The sequence below is a fragment of the Pan troglodytes genome, chromosome 18, assembly GCF_028858775.2.
Source record: "Pan troglodytes isolate AG18354 chromosome 18, NHGRI_mPanTro3-v2.0_pri, whole genome shotgun sequence".
NCBI lineage: Eukaryota > Metazoa > Chordata > Mammalia > Primates > Hominidae > Pan > Pan troglodytes.
In genome coordinates this window covers 87,769,349-87,779,878 of record NC_072416.2, presented here as the reverse complement: position 1 = coordinate 87,779,878, position 10,530 = coordinate 87,769,349, and positions in this window count along the sequence as shown.

The window sequence follows — 10,530 nt, the reverse complement described above, 5'->3', positions numbered from 1 at the left end:
CCAGCCACAGCCCTCGGCCGGCTTGGTGTCTCCTGACTGACAGCCCTGACTGCAGCCTGCTCTAATGGAGAGAAACCACAGAAGGAAAAGCCGATTCCCCTGTGGCACTGGTGTCTGGATGCTGCCTGCCCTTGCTCAGGGATCAGCCCGCAGTAGGCCCAGGTACAATGGAAGGACCCCGCAGGCTATGTGGAGCCATCTTTCCAAGGCTCCCCCTCCCAGCTTTCCCTGCAGGGCCAGACACAGGAAATGAGATCCACACACATACACGCAGGAATAATAACCGTGTTCCTTGTTGAAATATTAGACAATGCAGATAGGGAGTAAAAACAAGTTTCCAGACCCCAAAGCAGCCCATCACCTCCCCACATCTAACCCTCCAGGTTTTTTTTTTTATGTGCAAATTTCTTTTAATTGTCAAAAAAAAAAAAAAAAGGTGCCTAACTCTCAGAGCCCTTCCCACACTTGAGAGGACTCTTCAGTATCTGCACGCCAGGCTCATCACGCAGGCCAGGCCCGGGACCCCACGCCAGGCCCATCACGCGGCCCGGGCCCGGGACCCCACGCCAGGCCCATCACGCGGCCCGGGCCCGGGACCCCACGCCAGGCCCATCACGCGGCCAGGGCCCGGGACCCCACGCCAGGCCCATCACGCGGCCCGGGCCCGGGACCCCACGCCAGGCCCATCACGCGGCCCGGGCCCGGGACCCCACGCCAGGCTCATCATGCGGCCCGGGCCCGGGACCCTGCCTGGCACGGTCGGAGCACCATAGGTGTTGGCGCAGATGGTTTCTGTTCTGTAACCTGCTTTTTTCTTTCTTATTGACAATATTGCATTCGATGGTTAGCCTGGATCCCCTCATCACCGGGTTACCTATGAGACCCTCTGATTAGCGCCGACCCCCACGGCTATCCAGAGGCGTACACATGATCAATTTTAGGAGCAGCAATGACATATTTGTGCCCAAGTGCCCTGTGTGGCTTCCTGGCATCCAGGACTCAGATACTTTTCAGGCCCAAGTGCCTCTGCCTCAGCCTCTCCCACCACCCGACCCCTACCTACCCTGCAAAGCCCGGCCCAGTCTGAACCGCCACCCGACCCCTACCTACCCTGCAAAGCCCGGCCCAGTCTGAACCGCCACCCGACTCCTACCTACCCTGCAAAGCCCGGCCCAGTCTGAGCTGCCACCCGACTCCTACCTACCCTGCAAAGCCCGGCCCAGTCTGAACCGCCACCCGACCCCTACCTACCCTGCAAAGCCCGGTTCAGTCTGAACCGCCACCCAACATCCCTCCCTGGGCTCCCGGCCCACACGTCCACAACATCAGTTCCACTGTCCAGGGCTGTGCTGCCCATGACCTCGTCCACCCTGGACCAGGAGTCCACCGAGGCCTGAGTTAACACCAGGACAGGTCCCAACACAGAGTCTAAGACAACAAACTCCAGGCGGATGAAGTGCGGATCAGCGAATGAAACGCAGCTCTGGTGGCTGCTCTCTGGTCCTGGATCTACCTCGAGGGTGTCATCTCCATCAGTCACAGAGTCCCCATCTCCCATTTCAGTAACACTGGCCACGAGGCCAACCGGGAGCAGGGAAACCTGCCCAGGGCCTCCAGAGGTTCCTGGCAGACCCCAGCCCCACTGCTACTGCCTTGAGGCACATCCCCTGGAGCCGGTGCTCTCCCCCACACTCTGACAGCCCCTTGTCCCTGAGCCAGGTCCAGAGTCCATGGCCTCCTCCCTGGCCGTCCTGAGCACACAGCCGGTGTGCTCCAGTGGACCGGTCCGGGGCTCGGTCCCCACCCCTGAATGCAGGGTCCTCGAACCTGCCCTTCATGTGGAGAGATTGTCCCAGAAGGTGCCTCAAAACAAGAAATTGCAGAGGGTGGGGGTTACTAACAGGATTGTTTAACAAGATTGTTTAACAGGAAACAGCTCTCCACGTGTCCGGATGGGTGCTGCTTTTTTTAATCTGGTTGCAAACCTACCCTTTTCTTTTCTTTCCTCCTAAAGAAAGGTTATTTTATCTTAGAACATCTGCAACCTGTCTGGATCAGATTGTTTTCCTGCAGGATCTGATGCTGATCTTATTTGAGAAATCAACCATGCCCAGAGGCGGCCACGCCGGCTGTTGGCTGAGACAACACACCTGGCCAGTCTCAGATCCTCGCTGACCTTGTTACAGCCTCAGAGACCTGGGGACTGATGAGGGGGACTTTCTCCTCCACCACACTCAGCACATGCAGGCACGCACGAGCACACGCCACACACGTGTGCCAAATACCGCAGACACGTGCACATACTCATGGAGAGACAGCCCACACGCAGACACGCCAGGCACCCAAGACACACAAGCGCAGACACAGGCCACCCCAGGGCAACATCTGTTCCAACCAGGGGGTCCCTTGGTGGAAGGAAGGTCCTCCACTTCCTTCCCCCAACACCGTCTTCTGGGTGTGGACGAGACCCCCTTCTTCGAGACTCCCTTCTCCTCCAGGCGCGTTCTCGCGTGCAGCCCCGGGCCGCCATCCCTCCTGCCCCTTGTCTGCATGCAGCCAGGAGCAGACCATCCCAGCCCCCAGCATCTCTGCCCAGCAGGAGACACCACTGCTGGCGGGAGACATGGCTCAGAGAGGGCGTTGTGGTGGCTGAGACCACACAGCAGGGGTGGAGCTGGAACCCAGAACCCAGCGCTCACGCCTTCCTTGGCCCGTCCAGGCCCTGGGGTGGAACTGGAACCCCGCTCAGAACCCAGCGCTCACGCCTTCCTTGGCCTGTCCAGGCCCTGGGGTGGAACTGGAACCCCGCTCAGAACCCAGCGCTCACGCCTTCCTCGGCCTGTCCAGCCCCCGGCGTGGCTTGATGGCTTTGCTGCCCTTGCCGAGAATGTTCCCAGCCGACCCTCAGGAGCACTTACTGTGGAGGCCCAGTCTTCACAGCCCCTGTGCAGTGAGACGCAGGGGTCAGGGTCCCTGCCCAGGACTGCACACTGGGGACACCGTCCGGGTCTGGCTCTTCCTCACCCCCTTGGGTCCTCCTGAGCCAGGACCCCTCTGTGCTCAGACGCAGGCACCAGCCATCCCAGAGTGCCCAGGACTTGGGCTCCTGGTCCCACTGTCCCCACTCCTGGGTCCTCTCTTCTTTCTGACTGCCAAGCCTGCTGACCAGCAGTGGCCCTGGGCCCCTGGACCACCTCCCCGGCCCCCAGACCGCCTGTACCCACTCACCTCCTCCCGTGCCCGCTCACCTCCTCCCGTGCCCCGCTCACCTCCTCCCGTGCCCGCTCACCTCCTCCCGTGCCCCGCTCACCTCCTCCCGTGCCCGCTCACCTCCTCCCGTGCCCGCTCACCTCCTCCCGTGCCCGCTCACCTCCTCCCGTCCCCGCTCACCTCCTCCTGTTCCCAGGGACCACCTCCCCAGCCCGCGGACCACCTGTGCCCACTTGCCTCCTCCCAGGCTGCCCTTTTGCAGACTTGCCCGGCCTCCCCACCACGCTAACCCTCTGGACCTCACTTCCTTCCAGTGTCCTGTCGACTCCCCAGAACCAACCCCTATAATCCTGAGGTGCTGCTGGGAGGCCTGACACTGGGCGGCTGCTGTCCACGAGGTCCGTGCACTCAGATGAGCAGCTGAAGCCCAAGCTGAGCAGGGCCTCGGAAACCCACGGGCCTGTGAGTGCCACCTGCTCATGACAAGCAGGCTGTGCCCTGGGCGAAGGCCCCCGGCTGATGGTGCCACTGCTGCTGGGGGCTCTGTACCCGACTGGGGGGCCAACCCCTCAGACAGCAGCTGTGGGGTCACTGGCTTCTAAGCCTGTGTCGCCACCGCCCTGCTCCACTGAGGCTCTTCTGAGACCAGCACTCTCTACCCCAGTGCCACCCCTCTGCTCGGCGCTGGCGCCTCTGTGGCCACACACCTTCCTGGTGCCCACCTGTCCCCTCAGCCAGTGTGCTCCAAGGTCAAAGGAGGCTTCCGGGAGAGCACAGTGTTGCGTCCAGCTCGTGCTTGAGGGAGGGGCTCGCACAAGGGTGAGCGTCAGGAGATGGGCACCAGATGAGTGGCTGCTGACCACAGGGCCAGGGCAGGAGTAGAGAGGCCCAGAGGAGACTCTGGTCCCGTGGGAGGCGATGGCCGGCAGGAGCTGTGTCCCCGGGGCCGGTGTCCTCAGGCCATCCCAACTGATGGACGTCCTGGTTTTAGTCTTGCTTGAGTCATCGGAGGCTTTTGATGCTATTCTTGGTAAAAAGCCGGCCTGGAAGGCTGCTCGGACACTTCCCTCCGCTCTCTGGTCCCTTTCATCAATAGCCTAGTTCTTCTCCCTCCTCCCCGGGAGGCACCACCCTTTCTGGGGAGTCACTCAGAAGGGCAGGTGCTGCCAGGGACTGTGCCACATCAGACTGTCCCCCAGCACCATGCCTTGGTGGTACCGCTGCAGATGGGGAGCCTGAGGGTAAGACAATGGGGAGGCTGGACAATGGCCGGGCCAAGTCTGACCCACCCTCTACTGCCCTGCCCCTCTCACCAGTGCAGGAGGCCCCTGAGACTGGCTGTGACGTCCAGCCGCCCAGGAAGGGGGTCTGGAGAAGGCCGTGGGATGCCAACCCCCTCTCCCTGGGCCACCTCCAGAGAAAGCACCCAGACCCTCCACCACCACAGCCCTCCCCCTGCCCACTCTGATGCTGTGGGAAAGGGAGGAGCTCCCGGGGTCCCTTCTGGCACCAGGCTCTGCCAGCATCTCGTCTTCTCCACAGGTCCCCTAGCCGCAGCCCATGAGGCACCTGCCCAGGTACAGGTAAGAGGCCAGACCGTGCCAGGAATGGAAACGTGGGGAAGGTAAGGGAAGAGATGCTTGATTATTTTTAGACAGAGTCTCGCTGTGTCGCCCAGCCTGGCGTGCAGCGGCGTGATCTCGACTCACTGCAACCTCTGCCTTAGTTCAAGCGATTCTCCTGCCTTAGCGTCCTGAGTAGCTGGGACTACAGGCACCCGCCACCACACCCAGCTAATTTTTTTTTTTTTTTTTGAGAGTCTCCCTCTGTTGCCCAGCCTGGAGTGCAATGGTACAATCTCTGCTCACTGCAACCTCCGCCTCCCGGGTTCAAGCGAGTCTCCTGCCTCAGCCTCCTGATTAGCTAGGACTACACGCGTGTGCCACCACACCCAGCTAATTTTCGTATTTTTAGTAGAGACAGGTTTCGTTGTATTGGCCAGGCTGGTCTCCATCTCTTGACTTTGTGATCCGCCCGCCTTGGCCTCCCAAAGTGCTGGGATTACAGGCATGAGCCACCGCACCCAGCCAACTTTTAAAATTTTTGTAGAGACAGGATTTCACTATGTTGCCCAGGCTGGTCTTAAATTCCTGGGCTCAAGTGATCCACCCACCATGGCCTCCCAAAGGCTGGGATTACAGGCACGAGCTACTGCACCCGGCCGGCCAAGATGAAGCTGAACATTTGCAGAGACACGCTGAGGGGCAGGGGAGTAGTTTGGTTCAGTTGTGGTCCCAGCTTGGGGCCGTGCCTGGGAGACAGCAGGTACCCTTAACTTGTAAATTGCTCTTAACTTGTGAACTGCCCCTAACTGGTGAACAAATACCTTCCTCCCTTCATCTCCCTGCCTTTAGGTGACCCCTCCGCCTCCCCTGCGGCCGCCTGTCTGCCCAGCTCCTGCTCCACATCAGCCCCCGCCTCGTTCCTCATGGCCCACGGCTGTCACAGCGCCTGGTGTGTTGGGCAGCACACCTGCCGAGTGAGCCACACAGCCCAGGGCCGGGGCTGGTCAGTGCCCTCAGCGTCGGCAGGTCAGTGCCCTCAGCATCGGCAGGTCAGTGCCCTCAGCATCGGCAGGTCAGTGCCCTCAGCGTCGGCAGGTCAGTGCCCTCAGCATCGGCAGGCGGCTTCTAAGCAACTGAAAACTCTTCCGGCCGACTGAGGAAGAGAAAAGGTTAACAGGAAATTCCTCAAACTGCAGGGCAGTGCCCCGAAGCCCACAGTGAGGACAGCGAGGGCACCTGCCTCGCCTGGACTCAGCGCTCACCCGGGACACATGATGTGACTTTCTGCCCACAGACCTGTGGTTTGGCCTCACAGCCATCAACAAAGTGTGGGGCCGGCAGGGCCTGGGCTCAGCTCACCGCAGGGAGCCTGGGCAGTGCGGCAGCTTCTGCAGAGGGAGGGGTTCTGCCTCCCATTCCCCAAGTGGGTTCTGATGTTGGAAAGTCAAAAAGAATGACCAACATCCACTATCAATGCTGAGTTTGCGGTCCATCCCACCACACCATCGCCTGAAACAACATCTCATTTGCTCTCCGAGTCAAAAGGAAAAGAGCAAGCAGGGAAAGAAATGTTGTCAACAGGTGATAGAAGGCAAAAGTTCCTTAACATATAAAGACCAGCTGCAGTTCAAGAAAATGATGAACATCACAATGAAACACGAGAGGAAGGAGGTAACGGGGCCCCGCGGAGAGACAAGAAGGTCCCAGTAACTGGAGATGCTCAACCCTGTGAGCAAATGAAGACAGCAGCACTCCAGTTCTCCCGCCTGCAGGACTGCGCAGACACAACGCCGTCCGCCCTTCAGAGGCACAGGGAGAAGCCAGGTCCGTCCAGGTGCCTGGCACAGTACGGCACAGGGCACACAGTGTGGCATCAGCTGCTTTCATAAGAAACAGAAGTCCAGATTCTTGTGCTGGAATACGCTTGCACACACCATCTCCGGACGGACCCGGGCGCAGCTGCTGCCAGGGTGTGGGACGTGAAGCGGCTGTTTGCTTCGCACTCCTCGCTTCTGTGTAGCTGGACTTTTTTTTTTTTTTGCTGATAGCATATATTTCTTCTATAACTTAAAAAAAATTTTTAAGATATAGAAACCATAAAAAATAAATGCAACTAATTATAAACAAAAAACAAATACAAGGAGACACACAAAAATAGAGCAAAGAATGCAGGTACCCACTTCTCTGGTTCAAATGAAAAAAACACCAAATAACCTAAAATGACTATAATTTCTAAATTACAACAGTTCTAATTAGTATTATTTCTTCTTCTTTTTTTTTTTTTTTTTTGATACGGGGTCTCTCACTCTGTCACCCAAGATGGAGGGCAGTGGCACAGTCTCGGCTCACTGCAGCCTCGACCTCCCGGGCTCAGGCGATCCTCCCGCCTCAGCCTCCTGAGTAGCTGGGACGATAGGCACACGCCACCATGACGGCTAGTATCTTTTTTTTTTTGGTGGCCATGGGTCTTTGCCATGTCGCCCAGGCTAGTCTCAAACTCCTGGGTTCAAACGATCTGCCGTCCCCGACCTCCTGAAGTGCCGGGATTACAGGCAGGAGCCACTGTACCTGGCCTATTTTTTCCTTTTTAAATGATTGCAATTACATATATTTTTAACAAAGCAACTACAGGATAACCAGATTCCAAATGAAACTACGCCTGGATGGGCGAGGAACACGTGTTACAACTCAAAGATGCACACTCGTCTTCCAGGGTCGAAACTACTGCATCATAGTTTTTTTTTTTTTTTTTTTTTCTCCTGAGATAGGGTCTCGCTCTGTCATCCAGGCTGGAGGACAGTGGAGAGATCTTGGCTCACTGCAGCCTTAAACTCCTGGGCTCATGCCATCCTCCCACCTCGGCCTCCCAAAGTTTTGAGACTATAGGCGTGAGCGACCTCACCCAGCCCTGCATAATAATTTTAAAATAGAAAAGGAAAAATACAACTTGGGAAAACTGAAATTCCTAATGTCTAGCCAAAAGAAAAAGCAAAATAAACAATACATGGAGGAAAAATTGTGTGCAGCTCCTATCAGCACGTCTTCCCCTTCAGCTGGGCCAGATCAGCCGGCGTGAGAAACGGTGCGTTACCGGGGCACGCGACTAGCGCCTCCTGAGACTATCCCCGATCAGTTCTGCAGGCGCCGGAGCACGCCTGGCCCCATGACCCCCATGGGCACTGCTGGCAAAGCCCCACCCACTGTGGGAGGCTGCCCCAGAGATGAACCTGCCGTAAAACCAACGCTTCTACAAAAGGCCACAGGCACGACAGAGCCAGCCCGTGCTCCCCGGGGGCGACAGGCTGAATAGGAAATGCTCATACACCGAAGGAATCCTACAAAACGGAATGAGGAGCCTGGGTGCACCTGCACTTCCTCCACCGGGCAGCAGACCGCAAGCTCGTGGCACACAGGTCAGTTTCTGAGGCTTCACAGCTTGGCTGCCCTCCCTGGGAGGGCTCACATGGCCGAAATCAAGGTGTTCCCAGAGCCGCTTTGCCTGAGGTGCGGTGGGGGCCCTTCCTCTCAGCTCCCAGTGACCCATGCCATGGCAGCTGCCCCTCAGGGCCAGCGGAACCTGTCTGCGGCCTGGCACAGAGGGCTGGTTCCAGCCCGGGTTCCACAGCGCCCCCTAGGTCAGGCCCACACATCACAACTGAAAAGCCACTTCCTAGTCAGGATGGCCCCACTCAGGGATGGCCACACTCGGGGACGGCCCACACTCGGGGACGGCCACGCTCGGGCACGGCCACGCTCGGGCATGGCCACGCTCGGGCAAGGCCACACTCAGGGACGGCCACGCTCGGGGACGGCCACGCTCGGGCAAGGCCACACTCGGGCACGGCCACACTCGGGGACGACCCACACTCTGGCACGGCCACACTCTGGCACGGCCCACACTCGGGCATGGCCACGCTTGGGCATGGCCACACTTGGGGACGGCCGCACTCAGGCACGTGTCCCCACCAGCGGGGGATCCTGGGCCGCCAGGTGCTGAATCAGGCAGTGCCCAGGGACTAAGTTAAAACAAAGGGCCCCTTTGCATCTGGTGGCAGAGTCTTTCTTGGAGCAGACAGGCCCGTACCTGGATCAGGAGAGATCTTGCTCCCGCTACAAGGACTGGGTGTCAGCAGGGAGGCTGCCTCACCCACCTGCCCAGCCCCCAGCTATCCTGCAGAAGCCTTCCTCAGCCCCAGGAAGGGCACAGCCGCACTAGCTGCATCTCAGGTAGGGGAGCAGCAGGCAGCAGGCAGCCCAGCCCAGCCCAGCCCACATCCATGACCCTCACCAAACTCACAATGTCCCAGCGCAACCTAGAAAAATGACCTCTTGCTAAGAGCACCGGCCAACGGCAGGGCCCCAGACAACAGAGAAAGCCCATCCTCTCCTGTTAGGGCTCTTAATAGATTAAGCAAACGGAGAGAACATAAGGTTAGGAACACAGCCCTGGAGACTGTGACTTTCAGTGAAATGGGGAGGGGACTCTGGCAGGTTCAGTGCAGACTACCCCGCCCCAGGTGCACAGATGATACCTGAACCCTGACTTCCCGTCAAGTCGGCTGGTAGGAGGGCCCCCGGAACACGCAGATCAGAGTGCTTTTGTCCCACAGTAAAAACACCAAGGGGGTGCGATGGGGCGCGGACCTCTGCTCCATTCACATCACCACATGGCATTACCTACTCCAGGTGCAGCCCCGCAGGCAGCAGGAAAGGCCCTTCCCCCAGTGTGGTGTGGGCAGGGAGGAAGCAGGCTGGAGGGCAGAGTGCCGGAGGCCCCCGCACCCCCGACCAGTCTTCAGCCAGGTTGGAATCCACCAGAAATCTCCATGCCCTCTCACGTGAGAGGGATTCGAGCCTAGGCTCAAGCTTCCAACCATCCACCTTGCACAACGTTTTATTTTGAGACTGAGTCTCGCTCTGTCACCCAGGCTGGAGCATAGTGGTGCAGCTCGGCTCACTGCAATCTCTGCCTCCTGGGTTCAAGCCTCCCAGTGTTAGGATTACAGGCGTGTGTCACCACTCAGCTAATTTTTGTATTTTCAGTAGAGATGAGGTTTCACCATCAGATGACCCACCCGCCTCGGCCTCCCAGTGTTAGGATTTTACAGGCGTGAGCCACTGCACCCGGCCTACCTTAACTTTACACAGGACAAGATTCCCAAACATACAAACTGATGACGAAGTTAACATATACACCTCAGACAGGAAAATGGCAGCCAACAGCCTCCAAGTCATCTACTAGATGTCTAGATCTGTTTCCAAACAAGCAAGGTGTCATTGTGTTTCAAGTGTGGCTATGAGTGCAGCAGCAGAGGTAGCAGCATCACCTATTTCCACGACAATAACAGCTCCCTGGTGCCTCAATACCGGCGCCCGGCAGAGGCATGCAGACAAAACAGAATCTGACTCGGTCCCTGAAGCTGCTTCTCTGGGGTTGTCATGGCCATAGCTGCCAAGGAGAGCAGGTGCTGCTGTGAGCTGGTAGGACTAGGGCAGGCTGTGTCTGAGCACTGCACGAGAAACCATGCTGCCCTCGGACACAGAAGACATGGGGATGCCAGCTCAGACCAGGGCACCCTGGCACTCTCTCTGGCTGCCTCTTGTCCATGAAGCAAGAACAATGGCTTTAGAATGTTTTCGTTTAACAGGAGAGGCCGACACTTGGCAGGGCCATCTCACACCTTAGTGTCTGGGTGAAGAAGCCCATTGAAGGAAGGGTTAATCAGAGCAAGAGGACCATGGTTACTGGGCACAA